The sequence below is a fragment of the Giraffa tippelskirchi genome, chromosome 2, assembly GCF_054371585.1.
Source record: "Giraffa tippelskirchi isolate mGirTip1 chromosome 2, T2T-mGirTip1v1.2.pri, whole genome shotgun sequence".
NCBI lineage: Eukaryota > Metazoa > Chordata > Mammalia > Artiodactyla > Giraffidae > Giraffa > Giraffa tippelskirchi.
The window spans coordinates 202,995,923-203,020,932 of NC_137276.1; positions in this window are offsets into that span (position 1 = coordinate 202,995,923).

Here is a 25,010-nt window from a genome sequence, read left to right on the forward strand (position 1 = left end):
CACCTTGAAGAAGTGTCAATTTTTTATATGTGGGGCATCAAATGAAATTTCAGTTATTATCTAATCATAATATTCATCTTAGTGAAAATAGATAGTCTGCTCAATTTAACATGGCTTTACAGCTGATCTCTCATAAGAGTATTATGGCATAACTTCTAATTCTTTCTAAACCCAATATTTATTTTCAAAGATTATTCATTAAGAGCTGTAGAGAATATAGTCTTTCCTTGGCAAAATGTAATGATTGAAAGACTATCACAAATGAGACGACTATTGAATGCATGTTGTTCTTCTTTTTTGCCATCTACTTTATTCTTTAGTAAGTGAAATCATTAAAACATCATTTACATTTCCCAATTCAGATGCAAATTGTATGGCAGACATATGGTGTGGTAGCAAATTTAGCAGTTAGTACAGAGATGAACTGTTATGGATTTCAGCTTAAGAGACTTAAATATGTCTGGAAGGTCAAGTGATATTATATTTTCCAAAAACAAGTGGATAGTAACATTTAGTAAAATCTAAACAGGGATGCTTCTAAAGGAAAAAAAAATAAAGTTACAGAAATGTCTTCCCTCTTCATGAAAATGGAAATAATTTCTTTGTATATAAAATATAAATAGCTGTCACATTTTTTACTGTTAATTTTTTATTTTAAAACTGCTTTTAGCAAGCTAAAGGAGATTTTACAATTTTTTTGTTAGAAAAAGTTATTTCCTATATTAGCAAATTGAAGGGTAGGGTATAAACTTAAAGCAATTTTGAATTAATTAGCTTGAAAATAATGGCGTAGAAACCTTTTTTACATATTAAGTAATTTCAGGCTTTCTTAAGCTGAGAAATTAGGGAATCAATGTCAAATTGAACATTTTTCAAATAACAGTTTCATACAATCTTTTCCACTTCATATAATATATCACAGCTTTTTAAACCATTTTAAAACTTACTAGAAATTTAATATAATCACTGTGAACTATAATTAGAAACTTTCAAAGTTAAATGAATATTTTAATAACTTCAACATTTATTAATTTAAAATAGCAACTACAATGTCAAGAGGCAGGCAGTTATATAAACACACTTTCTTATGATCTGGAACGAGAGAGCCCTTTTTGTCAATCAGCTCCCTATGGCTCGTATCTTGGTATGATATACAGATTTTAGACAAACGGGTTTGTATTTGGAAGTCTTCTTGTTTTCAGTCCCCCAAAATATTCTAGTTAAATAACAGTTTACAAATTTACAACTTTGGGGACGATTCAAAACTAAGCACATGGGTGATCCACACCTGTATCTGATAAGGGACATTTATTGCAGTTCATCTCTCAGGCTTTTTCCTAGCCCATTATTATCCTTAGTCTTCCTTACAGGTGACATATGAAATTGTCATCTCTTACGGGTTGAATTGAAAGCAAAAGTGAAAGTCACTCAGTTGTGTCCAACTCTTTGTGACCTCCATGGACAATACAGTCTATGGAATTTTCCAGGCCAGAATGCTGGAGTGGGTAGCTGTTTCCTTCTCCAGGGGATCTTCTCAACCCAGGGACTGAATCCAGGTCTCCCACTTTGCAGGCAGATTCTTAACCAGCTGAGCCACCAGGGAAGCCCAGGAATACTGGAGTGGGTTGAACTCCCCTCAAATTCATATGTATAAGTCGTAACCTACAATAACTCAAAATGTAAATTTATTTGGAAATAATGTCATTGCAGATGCAATTAGTTAACTTAAAATGAGGTTACTAGGATGTGCCCTAATCCAATATGATCATGTCCTTGAAAGGAGGAAATTAAGACACAGAGACAGACACGGCTAGAGGGAAGATGATGTTAAGAACACGAGGTGAACAAAGCCATCTGCAAACCAAAAACAGAACCCAGGAAAACGTTCTTCTCTCACAGTTGTCTAAGGAACCAGCCTCACTTGATATCTTGATCTTGGACTTCCAGTCTCCAGAATTGTGAGACAATAAATGTCTGTCTTTTAAGCCACTCAGTCTATGGTACCTTATCATGGCAGCCCTAGGAAATAAAGACAACACCTATGTTTATGTAATTTCCAAACCAAGCAAACTTCATTTGTTATTTAAGTTGTTTCAACCATTGAGTATATTCATTTTTATCAATGAACTGTGATCAATTTCTACTCCATCTCCCCCTTCCCTTCACTGTGCTACTCCATTTGGCTTTTCTCTCAAGCTTGATTTCTTGATACTTGAAACATATTCTGAACAACTCAGGGTTTGATGTTAGTTACTCTGTGGATATTTTGGTGTGCATTTAGTTCCATCTCAATGATATGATTAAAATCCAAATAAAATGTATTCATTATTATTAGCCAAATATTTGCTTCCTAGAAGGTTGCATAAATATAAAGAATTTTCCAGGATCTGGGGCTTTTAGTGCTAATACTAGGAAAGTATCCAGTGACCCAAGGCAAATAGCAACCTACACCTTGGGAAGTTGAAAAGATGAAGGGATGGACTTGAAAAGATTAATATTTATGATATTATAGAAATTTCATAGAAATAGTGAGACAAGTTCGGAGAAGGCAATGGCACCCCACTCCAGTACCCTTGCCTGGAAAATCCCATGGATGGAGAAGCCTGGTAGGCTGCAGTCCATGGGGTTGCTAAGAGTCGGACACAACTGAACGACTTCACTTTCACTTTTCACTTTCATGCATTGGAGAAGGAAATGGCAACCCACTCCAGTGTTCTTGCCTGGAGAATCCCAGGGATGGGGGAGCCTGCTGGGCTGCCGTCTATGGGGTCTCACAGAGTCGGACACGACTGAAGAGACTTAGTAGCAGTAGCAGCAGCAGTGAGACAAGTTAGAACCTTGAATGCCAATATACTGGAGAGAATTCTGGGTGGGCTGTGAGAACGGAGCTTCATACAAGCTAGTCTTTCCCCCAAAACACTTACTGAGTTGAAAAGTTGTGAAAGTAGGAACATTTTAAAAATAGGCAAAAAATGCACTAAAGAATGTAGTGGGGATTTTGCCTGTTTCAGGATGAGAAGACAGAATTTAAGACCCAAGAGAACATTTTAGTTTGTCAGCTCAAAACCCTGGAGTAATGCATTTTATGGGCAAATGAAGTAAACACAGCCTTGACAAAATTGTAAGTTATGAACCCGCCAATCCTTAATCGGAGTTAGGTGATCAGATCCAACTCTTTATCTGGTAAAAAGGAAAAAAAGCTCTCAAGAGACTGTGGCATCAACTACAAATGTTTGAAAAATGTTGTAGGGCATTTGACTTAGTTGATAGGCATGCAAAGAGATATAAATTGCAACAAATTACTTGATCTATCTTCAAGAAGACAAAGCAAAGAAAAGGCAGAGGAGGAAAAAACATAATACAGATAGATTTAATAGGAAACATCTAGCAAAATGTAGGATGTAAAATTTAACATAACTAACACAAATGGAAAGTGAAAACAAATATGAAAGTGTTAGACACTCAGTTGTGTCCAATTCTTTGTGATCCCATGGACTGTGGCCTGCAGGCTCCTCTGTCCCTGAGATTCTCCAGGCAAGAATACTGGAATGGATTGCCATTTCCTCCTTCAGAAGATCTTCCTGACCCTAAAAAAATGGACTAATTGCTCAAATCATAAGGAAACTTTCAAATTATATACACAAATAAGTCATACATAAGCTGCTTAGAAGAGATACACCTTAAAAATAAGGAAACAGACAATTCCTGATAAGAACACTTGTAAGATGTGCCTGGTTGACTAAATTTCATTGCTTTTTAGGTGTGCTTTTACAACAAAATGAAAGAATGACTTTTCATCAATTATTCTAATAACTATTGTTGTTTATAGGTGACACTTTCAAATATTCAAATAGAAATTCAGCAGTTTTATAAGCCTAATTTTCAGAAGTCAAGAATAAAATTTTAAAATAAATATCACATTTATTATGCAATTTTGTTTTGCATTAGTATTCAAAAGAAAGAATGAACCAAGTATTAGTGTGCTATTTCAATGGGAGCAACGGGCATTGAAGGTTAATTTCTTATAATTGTTCTTAGAGGTGTTGTAATATAAACTCATTTATTTTGGCACCAATACAGAAAAAAAAAGAAGTCTTGTTTAAGAAGATAAAGTGATATGAATAGCTCATGAGTGTATAGAAAGCTAGAGTCTGGGAAAAGAGGGTATAACAGGAGGACATAGAAAAGAATCAAAAGGTGGAGAGAGGATGAGTTCAACTTTATTGTGCTAAGAACAATGAAGAGAAAATCATAAGAAACTGTGAAAAATGCTTAAAGAGATGGGAATACCAGACCACCTTACCTGTCTCCTGAGAAGCCTGTATGCCAGTCAAGAAGCAATTGTTAGAACTGGACATGGGACAACTAATAGTTTCAAAGTTGAGAAAGGAGTACGACAGGGCTGTTTATTGCCACCCTGCTTATTATCCTATATGCAGAGGACATTATGCAAAATGCTAGACTGGATGAATCACAAGCTGGAATCAAGACTGCCAGGAGAAATATCAACAATCTCAGATATGCAGATGATACCACTCTAATGGCAGAAAGTGAAGAGGAACTAAAGAGCCCAAGAAGCTGGCTTAAAACTCAACATTCAAAAAGCTAATATCATAGCATCCAGTCCCATCACTTCATGGCAAGTAGGAAGGGAAAAATTGGAAGCAGTGGCAGTGACAGATTTATTTTCTTGGACTACAAAATCACTGTGGATGGTAACTGCAGCCACAAAATTAAAAGATGCTTACTTGTTGGAAGGAAAGTTATGACAAACCTAGACAGTGTATTAAAAAGCAGAGACATCACTTTGCCGACAAAGGTCTGTATACTCAAAGCTTTGGTTTTTTCCAGTAGTCATGTACAGATGTGAAAGTTGGGCCATAAAGAAGGCTGAGCACCAAAGAATTGATGTTTTCAAACTGTGGTGCTGGAAAAGAGTCTTGAGAGTCCCTTGGACTACAAGGAGATCAAACCAGTTGATTCTAAAGGAAATCAACACTGAATATTAATTGAAAGAACTGGTGCTGAAGCTGAAGCTCTAATACTTTGACCACCTGATGCAGAGAGTTGATTCATTGGAAAAAGACCCTGATGCCAGGAAAGACTGAAGGCAGAAAGGAGTAAGGGGCAGAAGAGGAGGAGATGGTTATATAGCATCAGTGACTCAATGGAGATGAATCTGAGCAAACTCAGGGAGATAGTGAAGGTCAGGGAAGCCTGGTGTGCTGCAGTGCATGGGGTTGCAAAGAGTCAGACACAACTTAACAACTGAAATAGCAACATTAAAGGGTGGCTGAATTAACTTTAAGATATATAGAGTTTTCTAATTCAAATTTAAGTTGCCAGTTTTTCTGTGTTATGATTATCTTGTGAAACTTTCAGTGAATTCTAGTATACATATGGAAACCTTGAGTGAGAGAGAGTATGTATTTGTGTGCAAGTGTGTGTATGTGTGTTGTGCGTGTGGCAGTTTAATATATGTATGTATGTATGTGGGAATGCCTGTATATGTATTATATAAATAGGTTACATGATGCTTTTGCTTCTGTCCACAAAAAAAAAGAAGAGAAAGATGATTATTGCATTGAAGTAAGTTAACAGAAGCATGAATGGAAGGTTATCAATGAGCTTGGAAGTCACCAAAGTGGCATAAGACCCTTAGATTCTGAAGAAATCTTAGAATGCTATACAGTTATTCACAAGAAGAAGATGGAAACTTTAGCCAATTTTATCAAGCTATTAAGGAATATAGTGATTTCAGTTGATATACAAGTGTTTGACTCACCCAGTTAGCAATTTATTTGCACTGTTTTGTTTTTCTGTTCATAATTTATTGATATTGAATCTCAAAACTATCAAATAAAATTTAGACATGCAAATAAATGAGAAAACTTTTCACATTTGAGAATAGATTTGTCTTTAAGCAACTTTATCTCGGTATCCTTCGATCTCAGTTATCAAGGCAATGCAAGTTTGCCTCTTGCTAACAGATTACTCTGTATGTGATGGGTTATGGTCATTGTGCTCATGGTGATGTGCATGGTCATTTAGAATCCCAGGCTAGTGGAAATGTCATCTTCAACATTTAACTTCAAAGTTAATCAATGCCCAGGCAGCAGAAGTAGGAAGAACGGAATCATTAGCGAATGTTTCTTATGGTCTAGGCCTGGGATGGTCTGAGAGTATATCTACCCATCATCAGTTATATATTACACCTAACTGTGAAGAGGCTAAGCAATTTAGTGTAGTGCAGAAGAGGAAGAGAAAGCAGAGAGGAGAAATTTGTCAGCTATAATCTTCCCTGTGTTCTCCAGATAACTACTTCACTTCTTTTGAACTGAAAAATACATCCCCTCCCAGAGACGGTCCAGTGTTTCAAAAGCTCACTGCTACTTGTGGAGGGGGACAGCAAGGGTAATTTTTATATACCATTCACATAATAAAGGGCTTCTCAGGTGGCTCTAGTGATAAAGAATCCACCTGCCAATGCAGGAGGGCCAAGGGATGTGAGTTTGATTCCTGGGTTGTGAAGATCTCCTGGAATAAGAAATGGCAAGCTGCTCCAGTATTCTTGCCTGGAAAATTCCATGGATAGAAGTTCCTGGTGAGCTACCATCCGTGAGGTCTCAAAGAGTCAGACATGTCTGAGTAACTGAGCATACACACACACATACATTCACATCATAGAGGTTTCAAAAAATGTACAACTAAGACAACTCACCAAAAAAGATACACAGATGACAAATAAACATGAAGAAGATGCTCCACATCATAATCATTAGGAAAATGCCAAATTATTAGATTTTAGGTTAAAACATAAAACACTGACAGCACCAAATGCTGAGCAGCATGTGGAACATCAGAAACACTTATTCATTGCTGGTAAGAATACAAAATGCTACAGTTATATGGACAGACAGTTTGGTAGTTTTTTTCAAAGCTGAATTAAATGTAGGCTTACCGTAAGATCCAGCAGTAGACCTTCTAGGTTACTTAAATGAGTTGAAAGCTTATGTTTGCACAAATGCCTTCACATGAATGTTTATAAAAGTGTTTTAAATAAATGGAAAGCAAGAATGTTTTCCTTCAGTGGATAAATGGAAAAACAAACGGCAGTGCTTCCATGCAATGCAGTATTATTAAACACTTAAAAAAAGAGAGAGAGAGCTATCAAGCTACACACACACACACACTCTGAAGAAACCTTAAATGTATATTGAGAAGTCAAAGAAACCAGCCTGAAAGGACTATAAGTTGTGTTACTCCAATTATATGATATTCTGGAAAAGGCAAAAGTATAAAGACAGTGCAAATAAAAGGGTTGCCAAAGGTCAAGGAGAAGATTGGAGGAATAAATAGATGGAGCACAGGGCAATTTTAGGGTGGCAAAGTGATTTTGTATGGGATATATACATAGTATTAATCATTTGTTAAACCCCACCGACTTGTACAACAAAGAACCCTAATGTCAATTATGTATTGTGATTTAATAATAGATGTCACAGTATTGGTTTATCACCTGTAACATGTGTTGTGTGGGTGCATGCTCAGTTGCTTTAGTCATGTCCAACTCTTTGGAGCCCTATGAACTGTAGCCCACCAAGCTTCTCTGAGATTCTCTCAGGCAAGGATATTGGAGTGGGTTTCCATGCTCTCCTCCAAGGGACCTTCCTGACCCAGGGATCCAACCTGTGTCTCCTGTGGCTCCTGCATTGCAGGCGGATTCTTTACAGCTGAGACACTGGAGAAGCCTCACATGTGTTGCACTAATGTAAGATGTTATAAGAGAAATTATGTATGGTGAGAGATACAGGACGTCTGGAAATTTTCTCTGCTATTATTGTCTATTCAATTATAAAACTACAGATGTTCTAAAAAATAAAAGTCATTAAAATTTACAAACATTCAAGACTACCTAGACTTTCTGACAGTTTACCCATGGACATTTCAAAATCTTCTTGAGAAATGAGAATTGATAACTAAAGGTAGGAAATGGGAGATATATTCCAGGGAATTCTTGGTTGAGTTCGAAACAAGAGTCTCCCAGTTATGCTATATGAAAACAACTTTCTGGAAAAAAATTAAAAAAAAAAAAAAAAAAACCAAGGAAAACCCATTCACAAGTTGTGCAACAGAAAGTGCTTCATTCTTCCACAAATCAACAGCTGTTCTAACAGCTCCTGTGTTGTTGAGGAATCCTCAACAGTTCACCCACTTTAAATAAAGCTTTCACCATCCTCAGTCCCAAAGCTTTATCTTTCTCTCTCAACTCTCTTATCTTCAATCGTAAAGAACACATAAAAATACAACAAAAATACACTTAAGCAAACTAAACTATTACCAAATAAAAGGGACACTCTCTGGATTTCCATTTCAGGGATATTTTTGTGGGAATGAGAATTACTTGATAGGCTCATAGGAAGTAAACCTGTTATAAATGAGAGACATTCCTTATGGCCTTAGAAATTTCTAGGCAATAAGACTATCAATTAAATAAACTTAGATTTTAGCCCTCAATTGGGCTTCCCAGGTGGTGCTAGTGGTATAGAACCTGCCTGCCAGTGCAGAAGACGTGGGTTCGATTCCTGGATCTGGAAGATCCCCTGGAGGAAGGCATGGTAACCCACTCCATTATTCTTGCCCAGAAAGACCCATGGACAGAGGAGCCTAGTGGGCTACAGTCCATGGGCTCACACATGACTGAAGCAACTTAGAACAGCACATATAGCCCTCAATTATTTTCAGTGAAGCTTCTAATCCAAGGTCCTAGATAGATTAGTCAGTTGTCTTTTGTGTGATAATTCCATTAATTCCATGTCTGAATTATTCACAGATTTATCCTTACACCTAACACAGTACTTGAAACAGAGTAAGATGTTGGTATAAGTTTAAAAAAAAAAAATAGTCTCTCAGTCATGTCCAACTCTTTACGACCCCATGGACTGTAGCCTGCCTGGCTCCTCTGTCCATGGCATTCTCCAGGCAAGAATATTGGAGAGGGTTACCATTTCCTTCTCCAGAGGATCAGATTAGAGACTGCACCAATTATATTAACTTCTTTCTTTGTAATGTTCATTTTAGAATTTGATTGCTCTTAATACCAATTTGTGAATAAGTGCCTGAGCATCAGCTCTCCAATTGGTGTGTTCATTATCTTCCCTCCTAAAGGGAAATCCTGACTCTGCATTCGAAGAACTGCAACAGTCATATTCCAGATTAGCAGTAATTCCCATCAGTTTCCATGTCATGAAATAGGTAAGGATGTAAAGAGCTAAAGTTTCTTTTATCTAGGTATACTGTGTAATTTATTTGTTTGCAAAGTCATTATTGTACAAAATAAAAAGTTAAATGACATGGTCTCTCAAATCAGTGAATATTGATATTTTTCTGTTCCTTGTAGTTATATAAGAGACCTTGAAAAAATACGACTCAGTCCTCTGTCTTTAAGTAAATTAATAAATTAAGTCAAAGTCTTTAATTTCAGCTTAAATTGATTTGGGAAATAAAAGATAACACCATGGGGATTATAAATTTTTCATACTTCATGTTTTCCTTGGTTTTGGGGCCATGTAAACAAACTTGCTCTAAATTTCTTCAAATCAGATTTTATCTATAGAGGTCATGAATACTGATAAAATAATAGCTCTTTTATTAATTCTAGCAATAATTTTAGTTTTTTTTTTCTTGAAAGGAATAATTAAATAAACAATATATGTAGTGATCAACCTGAGTGAAATATAATTTATTTCAGTTGTGGTATAACTGACATGTAATGTTATATTAGTTTCAGGTGTACAACATGATGATTCAATATATGTATGTATTACCAAATGATCATCATAATAAATCTAGTTAACAGTTAACATCCTAGAATTCTTTTCTTGTGGTGAGAACTTCACTCTCTTAGTAATTTTCAAATATATAATACAGCAATATTAACTATGGTCACTACATTTTACTTTACATCCCCAGGACTTATTTATTTTACAATTTGAAGTTTGTACCTTTTGACTACTTCTACCCATTTAACCCACCCCCTGCCTCTGGTAATCACCCATCTGCTCTCTGAACCTATGAGTTAAGATTTTTTGGGTTTTTTTGCTTTGAAATTTCTCATGAAATTGAGATCATATGGTACTTGCCTTTTTCTAACTTACTTTACTTAGCATAATGTCTTCAAGATACACCCAGGACTGATCTCCTTTAGGATGGACTGGTTGAATCTCCTTGCAGTCCAAGGGACTCTCAAGAGTCTTCTCCAACACCACAGTTCAAAAGCATCAATTCTTTGGCACTCAGCTTACTTTATAGTCCAACTCTCACATCCACCCATGACCACTGGAATAACCATAGCCTTGACTAGATGGACCTTTGTTGCCAAAGTAATGCCTCTGCTTTTAAATATGTTATCTAGGTTGGTCATAACCTTCCTTCCAAGGAGTAAGTGTCTTTTAATTTCATGGCTGCAATCACCATCAGCAGTGATTTTGGAGCCCCAAAAAATAAAGTCTGACACTGTTTCCACTGTTTCCCCATCTATTTCCCTAGGGTAACTCTATTTTTTTAACTTTTTGAGAAATCACCATGTTGGTTTCCATAGTGTCTGCACCAAATTATATTTGCAACAATAGTGCTGAAAGAGATAATTCTTAGATTTGTTGATAAGAGTTCAGGCCTCAAGGAAGAAACAGTGCAGGGCTCTCAAGAAGGAGAAAGGGACATTTTTTTTTTTTTCCTCTACATTCCTTCATCTTAGACACATAAGACATTTTTCTTTAAGCCCAGAGCTAATGATTGCAAAACAGAACAACTCATCTTGCTAAAGGGCATGTTTTTCCTTAAGTTCTGTACTAATAATTATATAACAACAATGTATCATGCTCAAGGACAAGTTTCTCCTTAACAAGAATCATCTGACTAATCCTGTTATCTTAGGTAGGAGTGGGTCTGTTAAGACCTTTCTATTGTTAGTTCAGTTCAGTTCAGTAGCTCAGTTGTGTCTGACTCTTTGTGACCCCATGGTCTGCAGCACGCCAGGCCTCCCTGTCCATCACCAACTCACAGAGATTTCTCAAATTCATGTCCATCAAGTTGGTGATGCCATCCAACCATCTCATGCCCTGTCATCCCCTTCTCCCCCATCTTCAATCTTTCCCAGCATCAGGGTCTTTTCAAATGAGTCAGTTCTTCACATCAGGTGGCCAAAGTATTGGAGTTTCAGCTTCAGCATTAGTCCCTCCAATGAATATTCAGGACTGATTTCTTTAGGATTGACTGGTTTGATGTCCTTGCAATCCACTCTCAAGAGTCTTTGCCAACACCACAGTTCAAAAGCATCAATTCTTCGACCCTCAGCTTTCTTTATGGTCCAACTCTCACATCCATACTTGACTAATGGAAAAACCACAGCTTTGACTGGATGGATCTTTGTCGGCAAAGTAATGTCTCTGTTTTTTAATATACTATCTAGGTTGGTTATAGATTTTCTTCCGAGGAGCAAGCATCTTTTAAATTTTATGGATGCTGCCTGCAGTCACCATCTGCAGTGATTTGGGGGCCAAAAAAATAAAATCTCTCACTGTTTCCATTGTTTCCACCTCCATTTGCTATGAGGTGATAGGACCAGATACCATGATCTTTATTTTTTGAATGTTGAGTTTTAAGCCAGTTTTTTCACTCTCCTCTTTCACTTCATCAAGAGTCTCTTTAGTTCCTCTTCACTTTCTTCCATAAGGGTGGTGTCATCTGCATATATGAGGTGATTGATATTTCTCCTGGCAATCTTGATTCCAGCTTGTGCTTCACCCAGTCCAGAGTTTCTCATGCTGTACTCTTCATGTAAGTTAAATCAGCAGGGTGACAACATGCAGCCTTGACATACTCTTTTCCAATTTGGAACCAGTCTATTGTTCCTGTCCAGTTCTAACTATTGTTTCTTGACTTGCACACAGATTTCTCAGGAGGCAGGTGAGGTGGTCTGGTAGTCCCATCTCTTTAAATATTTTCCACAGTTTGTTGTGATTCATACAGTCAAAGGCTTTGGCATAGTCAATAAAGCAAAAATACATATTTTCCTAGGACTCTCTTGCTTTTTCTCTGATCCAAAGGATGTTGGCAATTTGATCTCCGGTTCCTCTGCCTTTTCTAAATCCAGCATGATCATCTGGAAGTTCTTGGTTCATGTACTGTTGAAAACTCTCTTGGAGAATTTTGAGCACTACTTTGAAAGGGTGTGAGATGAGTGCAATTGTACGGTAGTTTGAGCATTCTTTGACATTACCTTTCTTTGGGATTACAATGAAAATTGACCTTTTGCAGTCCTGTGTCCACTGCTAAAGTTTTCCAAATTTGCTGACATATTGAGTGTAGCACTTTGACAGCATCATCTTTAGGAATTGAAATAGCTCAGCTGGAATTCCATCACCTCCACTAGCTTTGTTCTTAGTGATGCTTCCTAAGGCCTATTGGACTTCATATTCCAAGATGTCTGGTTCTAGGTGAGTGAGCACACCATCATGGTTATCTGGATCACTGAGATCCTTTTTGTATAGTTCTTCTGTGTAATCTTGGCACTTCTTCTTAATATCTTCTGCTTCTGTTAGGTCCATACTGTTTCTGTCCTTTATTGCGCCCATCTATTGTTAGTAACCAACTGAAAAGGTATATAAGGCCTTGATAAGGGAGGCGGGGCTAAGATGGCGGAGGAATAGGACGGGGAGACCACTCTCTCCTCCACAAATTTATCGAAAGAACATCTGAACGCTGACCAAACTTCACAAAACTACTTCTGAAGGCTGGCTGAGGACGTCAGGCTTCCACAAAAACTGCGCATTATCTTCAAAAGAGGTAGGAGAAATTATAAAAGATAAAAAGAGAGACAAAAGAGTTAGGGACGGAGACCCGTCCCGGGGAGGGAGTCTTAAAAGAGGAGGAATTTCCAAGCACCAGGAAACCCTCTCACCGGCGGGTGTGGGGGAGGATTTTTTATCTAGGAGGGCAACGTAACTGGGAGGGAAAAAATAAATAAAATCCACAGATTACGTGCCTAAAGCAACTCCCAGCAAAGAACCCCAGACGCTCGCATCATCCGCCACCAGCAAGTGGGGGCTGAACGGAGAGGAGCGGGCGGCATTGCCTAGGGTAAGGACCGGGCCCGAGTGCCCCGAGGGCAATCTGAGGGAGCTAACGTGAGATAGTAACCTAAACTGTGGGACAGCGAGAGAGAGAGAACTATCCCGCGAAAAGCCCAACTCTAAGGCACTGCCGGCCCGCTCACAGAACAAAGGACTGAGCGATACCAGAGGAGAGCTAGCCGGCTGCGGACCGCCCCATCCCCCGCCGGACACAGCGGGCAGGCGGGGCCCGCCAGAGCCGGAAAGGGGCAAACTCGGCCCCAGAGAGGGCACCCGCTACCAAACTGCAAACAGGCTCCCAGTTTCTAAGCAAAGACTGCCTGAGATCCCAGAGGGTCGACAGCCGCCGGGAGGGTCGCAGCCAGAGACCAGCTCCCCAGAACCGACACAAAGCACACCGGAGCCGGGCGCGCCCGTAAACCGAGGCGGGGACCAGGGAGGTGATAAGCCGCACCGCCCCAACAGGGGAGAGCGCCCTCGCCAAACTCCTGGCCGCCTGGGCAGCTCCGACCGGGAACGGCACAAGCCGCGGGCGAAACCGAGTCTGCGCCTTTGTGGAGTAACTGGGAGCCTGAACCTGAGCGGCTTAGACCTGGGAAGTGCACGCAGCTCAGGGCCCGCTCCCCGGCCGAGTAACCTGAAGCCTGAGCAGGGTAGACGGGGAAAGCACACACGCCGTGAGCGGGGGCGAACCCAGTGCGGCCGAGACACTGCGAGCTTACCACACACACGCCAGATTTGCAGTGTTCCTTCCTCCCCACAGCACGATTGAACAAGCGAACCTAAAGAGATCACCTCCACCGCTTTGTTGCAGGGCAGAAATTAGATACTGAAGAGATCTCCAAACAGAAGCCAAATAAACAGAGGGAAGCGCTTTGGAAGGGACAGGCCAACAGATTAAGATCCCTGTAGTTAATACCGACTGCATTGAAAAGGACCTATAGATCTTGGAAAGTATAAGCAGGAATAAGGATCTATCTAAAACTGAGCAGATCCCACACTGCTCACAACAGCTCCAGAGAAAGTCCGGGATATATATATTTTTTACTATAATTTTTTTTTTTAATTAAAAAAAAAATTTTTTTTTCTCTTCTTTCCTTTTTCTTCAAGTCCTCTATTACACCTTTAACTTTCATTTTCATAACCCACTATTAACTTGCAAAAAAAAAAAAACCCTATTTTTGAAGCAAACTACATACATATATCTTATACCTTTTGTGTTTTCTTTTTTTTAATGTTTTTTTCCTGTTCTACATTTTTTTACTGTTTCTTTTTTTTTACTGTTTTACTGTTTTTTTTCTTTTTACACTGTTTCCTTTTTTTCTTTTTTTTTTTTTTTTAGATTGTAAGTTTTATAAGAGTTAACCTCTACTCTAGATTTTTAATCTTTGTTTTACATATTTGATATCAATTTTGTACATTTAAGAACCCAATCTTTAGGACCCATTTTTACTCAGGAGTGTGATCACTGGCCTGATCACTCTCTCCCCCTATTGATGCTCTTTCTTCTCCCTCAGGGAACCTCTATCTCCCACCCTCCTCCTTCTCTTCTCAACCCAATTCTGTGAATCTCTGAGGGTGTTCTGGGTACCGGAGAACACTTCAGGAACAGGATACTGCCCAGATCTCTCTCTCCCCTCTTAATTCCTCCCTTTCTACTCATGCTCACCTCTGTTACCTTCCTCCCCCCTCTCTATGTATCTCTGTGAATCACTCTGAGGGTTCCAAACTGTGGAAAGCACAGAGGGAAGTGCTTACTGGCTAGATTGCTCTCTCCACATTTGAATTCCCCTCTTCCCCTCCTGGTCACCTCAACCCCCCCCCCCCTCATCTCTCCATGTAACTCAGTGAACCTTTCTGGGTATCCCTCACTGTGGAGAATCTTTTCACCATTAACCTAAAAGTTTTATTATTGAGGCTGTATGGAAGGAGAAGTCTTGAGGCTACTGCAAGAATAAGACTGAAAGCCAGGGGAAACATTAATTAATAAGAGACCATCCAATAGCCTCCATAAATTCACTGAAACCAAGCTCCACCCAAGAGACAATAAGTTCCAGAGCAAGACATACCACGCAAATTCTCCAGCAACGCAGGAACATAGACCTGAGCATCAATATACAGGCTGCCCAGAGGCACACCAAATCCATAGACATCTCAAAAATTAATACTGGTCACTCCATTACACTCTAGAGAGCAGAAATCCAGCTCCACCCACCAGAACACCGACACAAGCTCCCCCAACCAGGAAGCCTTGACAAGCCACCTGTCCAACCCCAACCGCAGTGAGGAACCTCCACAACAAAGAGGAACTTCATACTACCAGAATACAGAAGGGCCACGCCTAACACAGCAATCTAAACAAGATGAAAAGGCAGAGAAATACACAGCAAGTAAAGGAAAATGAGAAATGCCCACAAAGCCAAACAAAAGAGGAGGAGATAGGGAATCTATCTGAAAAAGAATTTAGAATAAGGATAATAAAAATGATCCAAAATCTTGAAAGCAAAATGGAGTTACAGATAAATAGCCTGGAGACAAGGATTGAGAAGATGCAAGAAATGTTTATCAAGGACTTAGAAGAAATAAAAAGGAGTCAATATAGAATGAATAATGAAATAAAGGAGATAAAAGACACTCTGGAGGGAACCAACAGTAGAATAACGGAGGCAGAAGATAGGATAAGTGAGGTAGAAGATAGAATGATGGAAATAAATGAAGCAGAGAGGAAAAAAGAAAAAAGAATCAAAAGAAATGAGGAAAACCTCCGGGACCTCTGGGACAATATGAAACGCCCCAACATTCGAATCATAGGAGTCCCAGAAGAAGAAGATAAAAGGAAAGGCCATGAAAAAATACTCGAGGAGATAATAGTTGAGAATTTCCCTAAATTGAGGAAAGAAATAGTCACAGAAGTCCAAGAAACCCAGAGAGTTCCAAACAGGATAAACCCAAGGCGAAACACCCCAAGACACATATTAATCAAATTAACAAAGATCAAACACAAAGAACAAATATTAAAAGCAGCAAGGGAAAAACAACAAATAACACACAAGGGGATCCCCATAAGGATAACAGCTGATCTTTCAATAGAAACCCTTCAGGCTAGAAGGGAATGGCAGGACATACTTAAAGTAATGAAAGAGAATAATCTACAACCCAGATTACTGTACCCAGCAAGGATCTCATTCAGATATGAAGGAGAATTCAAAAGCTTTACAGACAAGCAAGAGCTGAGGGAATTCAGCACCACCAAACCAGCTCTCCAGCAAATGCTAAAGGATCTTCTCTAAACAGGAAACACAGAAAGGATGTTTCAACACGAACTCAAAACAACAAAGTAAATGGCAACGGGATCATACTTATCAATAATTACCTTAAATGTAAATGGGTTGAATGCCCCAACCAAAAGACAAAGGGTTGCTGAATGGATACAAAAACAAGACCCCTATATATGCTGTCTACAAGAGACCCACCTCAAAACTAGAGACACACACAGGCTGAAAGTGAAAGGATGGAAAAACATATTCCATGCAAACAGAGACCAAAAGAAAGCAGGAGTCGCAATACTCATTTCAGATAAAATAGACTTTAAAATAAAGGATGTGAAAAGGGACAAAGAAGGACACTACATAAAGATCAAAGGATCAATTCAAGAAGAAGACGTAACAATCATAAATATATATGCACCCAACATAGGAGCACCACAATATATAAGGCAAATACTAACAAGTATGAAAGGGGAAATTAACAATAACACAATAATAGTGGGAGACTTTAATACTCCACTCACGCATATGGATAGATCAACTAAACAGAAAATTAACAAGGAAACACAAACTTTAAATGATACAATAGACAAATTAGATTTAATTGATATTTACAGGAGTTTCCACCCCAAAACAATCAATTTTACCTTTTTCTCAAGTGCACGTGGAACTTTCTCCAGGATAGATCACATCCTGGGCCATAAATCTAGCCTTGGTAAATTCAAAAAAATTGAAATCATCCCAGCCATCTTCTCTGACCACAATGCAGTAAGATTAGACCTCAATTACAGGAAAAAATCTATTAAAAATTCCAACATATGGAGGCTAAACAACACGCTTCTGAATAACCAACAAATCACAGAAGAAATCAAAAAAGAAATCAAATTATGCATAGAAACGAATGAAAATGAAAACACAACAACCCAAAACCTATGGGACACTGTAAAAGCAATACTAAGGGGATGGTCCATAGCAATACAGGCGTACCTCAAGAAACAAGAAAAAAATCAAATAAATCAACTAACTCTACACCTAAAGCAACTAGAGAAGGAAGAAATGAAAAACCCCAGGGTCAGTAGAAGGAAAGAAATCTTAAAAATTAGGGCAGAAATAAATGCAAAAGAAACAAAAGAGACCATAGCAAAAATGAACAAAACTAAAAGCTGGTTTTTCGAGAAGATAAACAAAATTGATAAGCCATTAGCCAGACTCATCAAGAAACAAAGGGAGAAGAATCAGATCAACAAAATTAGAAATGAAAATGGAGAGATCACAACAGACTCCACAGAAATACAAAGGATCATAAGAGACTACTACCAACAGCTATATGCCAATAAAAGGGACAACTTGGAAGAAATGGACAAATTCTTAGAAAAGTATAACTTTCCAAAACTGAACCATGAAGAAATAGAAGATCTTAACAGACCCATCACAAGCACGGAAATCGAAACTGTAATCAGAAATCTTCCAGCAAACAAAAGCCCAGGACCAGACGGCTTCACAGCGGAATTCTACCAAAAATTTAGAGAAGAGCTAACACCTATCCTACTCAAACTCTTCCAGAAAATTGCAGAAGATGGTAAACTTCCAAACTCATTCTATGAGGCCACCATCACCCTAATTCCAAAACCAGACAAAGATGTCACAAAAAAGGAAAACTACAGGCCAATATCACTGATGAACATAGATGCAAAAATCCTTAATAAAATTCTAGCAAACAGAATCCAACATCATATTAAAAAGATCATACATCATGACCAAGTGGGCTTTATCCCAGGAATGCAAGGTTTTTTTAACATCCGCAAATCAATCAATGTAATACACCACATTAACAAATTGAAAGAAAAAAACCATATGGTTATCTCAATAGATGCAGAAAAAGCCTTTGACAAAATTCAGCATCCATTTATGATTAAAACCCTCCAGAAAGCAGGAATAGAAGGAACATATCTCAACATAATAAAAGCTATATATGACAAACCCACAGCAAACATTATCCTCAATGGTGAAAAATTGAAAGCATTTCCCCTAAAGTCAGGAACAAGGCAAGGATGCCCACTTTCACCACTACTATTCAACATAGTTTTGGAAGTTTTGGCCACAGCAATCAGAGCTGAAAAAGAAATAAAAGGAATCCAGATAGGAAAAGAAGAAGTAAAACTCTCACTGTTTGCAGATGACATGATCCTCTACATAGAAAACCCTAAAGACTCTACTAGAAAATTACTAGAGTTGATCAATGAATATAGTAAAGTTGCAGGATATAAAATTAACACACAGGCCTTGATAAGACTAGCTAGGGGAGCACTCTCCATCCCCCTTATGATGTCTATTTCTCTGTCCTTTTTTACTATAATAAATCTTCGGACACACAAAAGCTCTGAGTGATTAAGCCTGGTCTCTCAGCCTGAAGCTAAATCTTATTTGGAGATCACAGATCAGATATTGTTCACAATAAGCTATCAATGCACAAGGTTTCCCCATTCCCCACTTCTTCAACAGTGTGTTATTTCTCATCTTTTTCAAAATAGTCATTCTAACAGGTGTGAGGTGATCTCTCATTGTGTTTTTTTATTTCCATGTCCCTAAAGGTTTAATGATTTTTTTTCAACTTTCCATGTACCTATTGGCTGTCTGTATGTCTCTTAGAAATAAATGTCTATTCAACTCTTCTGCCCATTTTTAATCAATTTTTTTGGCAATCGAATTGTATGCATTTTTTATATATTTTGGATATGAATTCATTATCTGATGTATGGTTTGCAAATATTTTCCCCCATTTGGTAGGTTGTATTTTCATTTTGTCAGTGGTTTTGTTTACTTTGAAGATTTTTAGTTTGTTGCCGTTTCATTTGTTTACTTTCTCTTTGAATGCCTCTACTTTTGGTGTCAAATTAAAAAAAAAAAACCATCACCAACACCAATGGCAAAGAACTTTCTATGTTTTTTTATTCCCTAGGAGTTTTATAGTTTTAGGCTTTATGTTCAAGTCTTTAGTATTTTTAAATAATTTTTGTATATGGTCTAAAATAGTGATCTGGTTTTATTGTTTGCATGTGGCTGTCCACTTTTGCTAACAATATTTATTGAAAGACTGTTATTTCCCCCATTATGTATTCTTGGTTTCTATGTTGTAAATTAATTGACCATATATGTGTGGGCTTATTTCAGTACTCTCAGTTCTGTCCTATTAATTTGTATGTCTGTTTTTATGATGATACCATACTGTTTTGATTACTATAGCACTACAATATAGTTTGAAATTAAGAAGTATGATGATTCCAGCTTTGTTCTGCGTTTTCAAAACTTGAAAAAACAAAAACCACTTTGTAGGCATACACTTTACCATCTGAGCCACCAGGGAAGTCCTTTTTCAAGTTGGCTTTAGCTATTTAGGGTCTTTTGTGGTTTCATATGAATTTTAGGATTATTTGCTTTATTTCTTGGAAAAATGCCATTTGAAAGAACAGTTATAAAAAGTGAGTTATTTATCTTAATATATTGTTTTAATTTAAGTGGCTATATTTATCTTAAACATAAGGTTTTAACTGAACTGTGATCTAGGAAAGAATTAACAAGATGATGCTAAATGAAAATGAGTGTATTATATCACAACCTTATGTTTTTATATTAAATTGAATATATTTAAACTATACTATAAAATGGAAATAGATGACAATCTTAAGTGAGGCAAGTATAAATAAATTAGAGAATATTGATAGTATTACATTTCTTTTAGTTTTATTTTTTAATACCTGATAAACCAAAAGGTGAATATGAACTTCTCATGTCCAACAAAAAGTGGCTAAGTAAAATGGACCTAAGAAGTGGAAACACAATAGCTTAAGGGAAATTATATTAACAAGTTGAATTTTTGTAAATATGTTATAATTCAGATATTTCCCCAAATATTGTTACTCTTTATAATTTCCAATTTAAATACTGGTCTTTTTGTAGTTAAAATTTGTCATAAATTTGTCTGAAGTGTATATCCTTAAAATATACATAATTAGTAGATTTATCATAAATGGGAAAAGGATTAATAGCATGTATGGAGAGTACCATATACACTTAAAAGAAATGTCAATACATTAAACATTTTAGAAACTGATATTTTCAGAATGTTAGTAGATGAGAAGGGTTAGAAAAAGACAAAAGTGTGGGTATATATATAATATTTAAATGTAAAAAAGGAAAAAGCAAATTCATCTTTTATTGTTTTTTTGGTGTTGGTGATATTATCTTAAATGTTATTATTATTAAGAAATTTTATGCTGATTTTCTTGCTGTTGTCTTAGTTAATACTTTTAAAGAGCCTTGGGTCTGGATGTCAATGGAGGACACAAAGTATATCTATGCAGTGGTGCTACTGATATTTTAACAAAACATTCTAAAATTCAACTATTCAAATGACTGTTTCTTCTAAAAAGGCATTTAAATGATGTTGCTATTTCTAGAGAGGTATTTTTTGAATTGCCTTCCAAATCTCTGGCTCATTCTTTTGAACATCCTAAATGGTGCAAATAATTATGCCTTGAGAGAAGATTTTAAATTAGGTGAAAACCAGATTTCATTTTAAACATAGAGAATAAGATTAGTTATCAAACAGGATAGTGCAATTTGTTCAAAAGAAACAAATGTGAATATATAGTTATGATGGTGTTTTTCTTCATATGCTTTATAAATTGGTTCCAAAAGCAGGTATTTTAAAAATGATTTCCAAATATGGCAGGATAGCTAAAGTGAAATATTTGGCCTTCCATGGCAATTGTTTCAAAGGTCAAGACTCGTTTGTAGTGTAAGTTCTGTTTGTGAGTTAAAAATATTCTTATCTAAAACCAGAATAGATATTTTACAAAACTAAGAATATGAATTTCATTTTTCTTTAAGTGAAAAAATCTCTTCCTAGATTTACCTAAGATGAACTAGATTCATAAAATACTTTATATGTTATATAAATAATGAAGGTAAGACATTCCTTAGGTTAAGCATCCATTTTTTAAAATAAATAATTACTAAGTTTCTGACTACTGGGAAATATGTGTTTGGTATATACTAAATAAGAAAAAAAAATGCTACTGATATTTGATGCATTAGTGGTACTTACATTCTAGTAGAAAAAGTCCACAAAAAGAAATAATAATAATTTTAAAAAAGCAGTTGTTTTGAAGAGGGGGGAAAAAAAAAAAGCAGAACTAAGATGTGTGTGACAAAATGCAGGTACATTTTTAAAATAAGTTATCCAAGTAGGCCTCATTAACAAAAAGCTGACTGACCAAAGACCTGAAGGAGGTGATCAGAGTCCATAGGGATATGTTTAGGAAGTCCATTGAAGGATGGTAAAATAGTCTAAATCAAATCACTAATGTTAGAGCATATCTATCATTATTAAGTAACAGAAAAAAATGACTACTGTGGCTGAAGAGGAATATACAGTTGGGGAAAGGATGCGATATGAGGAGAGTCAAGTTCTACTTTGCTTGAAGGGTGGATCAAAGAAGTAGAGTGGCATGACCACATTTCTCTTTTAAAAGGATCACTGTGTGCTCATTTGAAAATAGTTGAGACCAGTTATCCAGGGAAATAATAATGGTGGCTCAGATAAAGGTGACTTTGTGGCCATGAGAAATATTCACTATGAATTTGTGAATGACTGGCATATCCATGGTGGTGAAATTAAACTTAGATTTTATGGAAGGACAGGAAAAATTACACATAAAACACTATGTTAACCAGTGCTCCTCAAAGATGGGAGTGCCTGCTCAACCATAAAGATATTTTTTCCCCCATTCTTCTGATGTGAGCAGTGTAACTTAATATAATAATGTTCTTTCTCAGTTGTGTAATGGGTCATGGTTGCTTGATGTTCACTTTGCATGTTCTTACCTAGACTATGTATCCTTGGTGAACTTTATGAAAAACATCAGCATCTCATTTTGATGTAAGATTGTTTGTCTCAAAAATGTATATGACTGCACCTTTGATTTCTAACAGAATAGTTCTTAAAGTTTTCTGAGAATCTGCTTCCAGGTTATAGTGCTCAGTTTGGCTCAAACTTTCCTTCTTTTTTTCCTTCTTAACTTCATAGTTAATTGAATTTTTGTCAATAATGGCATTGAAGTACATGATGAGTAAGATCAACAAGGGAAGGAGTGTAGATAGGAAAGTTGGCCGAGAAGTTTGCCAAGTGGCAGCAAAAATTCAAGCCTGAGATAAGGAAGATAAGATGGTATCAACTACACGAGTTGAAAACTAAGTGAGGAGTCAAGTAGGAGCAGGCCAGGGAGAGGTGTTATTCTGGAAGCTGTGTAGAAAGTATATCAAGCAGGAAAGATTAACTAACTCTGTGAAAGGCTGTTGAAGATGTATTTGTTTTTCCAAGCCATTCTTGGTTTATGTTTGTGTCTTTGTACAAGTGATTATGGTGCTACTTTACACTTTCAAAAAAGTCTCCATTTGGATGGTAAATTATGTGAACAGCTATTGACAGATTGAGTAAAATGAAGACAATAACAGAGCAATGGATTTAACAATATGAAACCTAACAATGTCACTGACAAGAACAATTAAGTAGTCTAGTGGGGCAAACACCTGATTGGAATGTATAAAAGAAATTAGAGACAACATGTACAGATTATTATTTTTTAAAATAAGATAAGTAATAACAAAGAGTAATCACAAAGAATAACAGATACTATCAGAGAGAATAAGGAATTCCTTGAGATATGTCTTTAGGAATTAGAGAGAGAATAAAATATTCCCAATAAGTGAAGGAGCTGACTTTATAAAGGAACAAAGATAGTTCACCTGTTGTAAAATAAAGAGTATAAGGAAGAACATGTTGAAAAATAAATAGATGTAACTGAGAGAGTCAATGCCTAGGCAGGTTGATAAGAAGTCTGGGGTCCCCAAGGAGGAGAAAGGGGTCTGGGATTCTCAAGGAGGAGAAAAGGACAAACGTTTTTTTTCCCCTACATTCCTTAGTCTTACTCACATAAAATGTTTTTTTCTTTAAGCCTAGAACTGATGATTACACAACAAACAACTCAGTTTAATTTGTAATAAGGATTATATAACAACAATGTATCATGCTTGAAGACAGTTTCTCTTTCCTGAAAACCTTCTGGCTAATCCTGTTATCTTAAAATGTAAATTATGGGAGTGGGTCTAGTAAGATCTAGGGGGGTACTCTCTGTCCCCCTTCTAATGTCTATGTCAGAAACTTTCTCTGCCCCTTTTTATACTTTAATAAAACTCTGTTATACACAAGCTAGTAAAGTAATGCTCAAAATTCTCCAAGCCAGGCTTCAGCAATATGTGCACCGTGAACTTCCAGATGTTCAAGCTGGTTTTAGAAAAAGCAGAGGAACCAGAGATCAAATTGCCAACATCCACTGGATCAACAAAAAAGCAAGAGAGTTCCAGAAAAACATCTATTTCTGCCTTATTGACTATGCCAAAACCTTTGACTGTGTGCATCACAATGAACTGTGGAAAATTCTGAAAGAGATGGGAATACCAGACCACCTGACCTGCCTCTTAAGAAACCTGTATGCAGGTCAGGAAGCAACAGTTAGAACTGAACATGGAACAACAGACTGGTTCCAAATAGGAAAAGGAGTGGGTCAAGGCTGTATATTGTCACTCTGCTTATTTAACTTATATGCAGAGTACATCATGAGAAACACTGGGCTGGAGGAAGCACAAGCTGGAATCAAGATTGCCGGGAGAAATATCAATAACCTCAGATATGGAGATGACACCACCCTTATGGCAGAAAGTGAAGAAAAACTAAAGAGCCTCTTGATGAAAGTGAAAGAGGCGAGTGAAAAAGTTGGCTTAAAGCTCAACGTTCAGAAAACTAAGATCATGGCATCTGATCCCATCACTTCATGGGAAATAGATGGGGAAACAGTGTCAGACTTTAGTTTTGGGGGCTCTAAAATCACTGCAGATGGTAACTGCAGCTGTGAAATTAAAAGACACTTACTCCTTGGAAGGAAAGTTATGACCAACCTAGACAGCATATTAAAAAGAAGAAACATTACTTTGCCAACAAAGGTCCATGTAGTCAAGGCTATGGTTTTTCCAATGGTCATGTATGGATGTGAGAGTTGGACTATAAAGAGGGTTGAGTGCAGAAGAATTGCTGCTTTTGAACTGTGGTGTTGGAGAAGACTCTTGAGAGTCACTTGGACTGCAAGGAGATCCAACCAGTCCATCCTAAAGCAGATCAGTCCTGGGTGTTCATTGAAAGGACTGATGTTGAAGCTTTGGCCACCTGATACGAAGAGCTGACTCATTTGAAAAGACCCTGATGTTGGGAAAGATTGAAGGCAGGAAGACGAGGGGATGACAGAGGATGAGATGGTTAGATGGCATCACCGACTCAATGGACGTGAGTTTGTGTAAACTCCAGGAGTTGGTGATGGACACGGAGGCCTGGCGTGCTGCAGTTCATGGGGTCGCAAAGAGTCAGACATGACTGAGTGACTGAACTGAACTGATACAAAAGCTCTTGAGTGATCAAGCCTGGTCCCTGGTTCTGAAGTTAAATCTTTTTCTTTGGAAATCACAAATTCGACACGGTTCACTGTAAGCTATCATAATG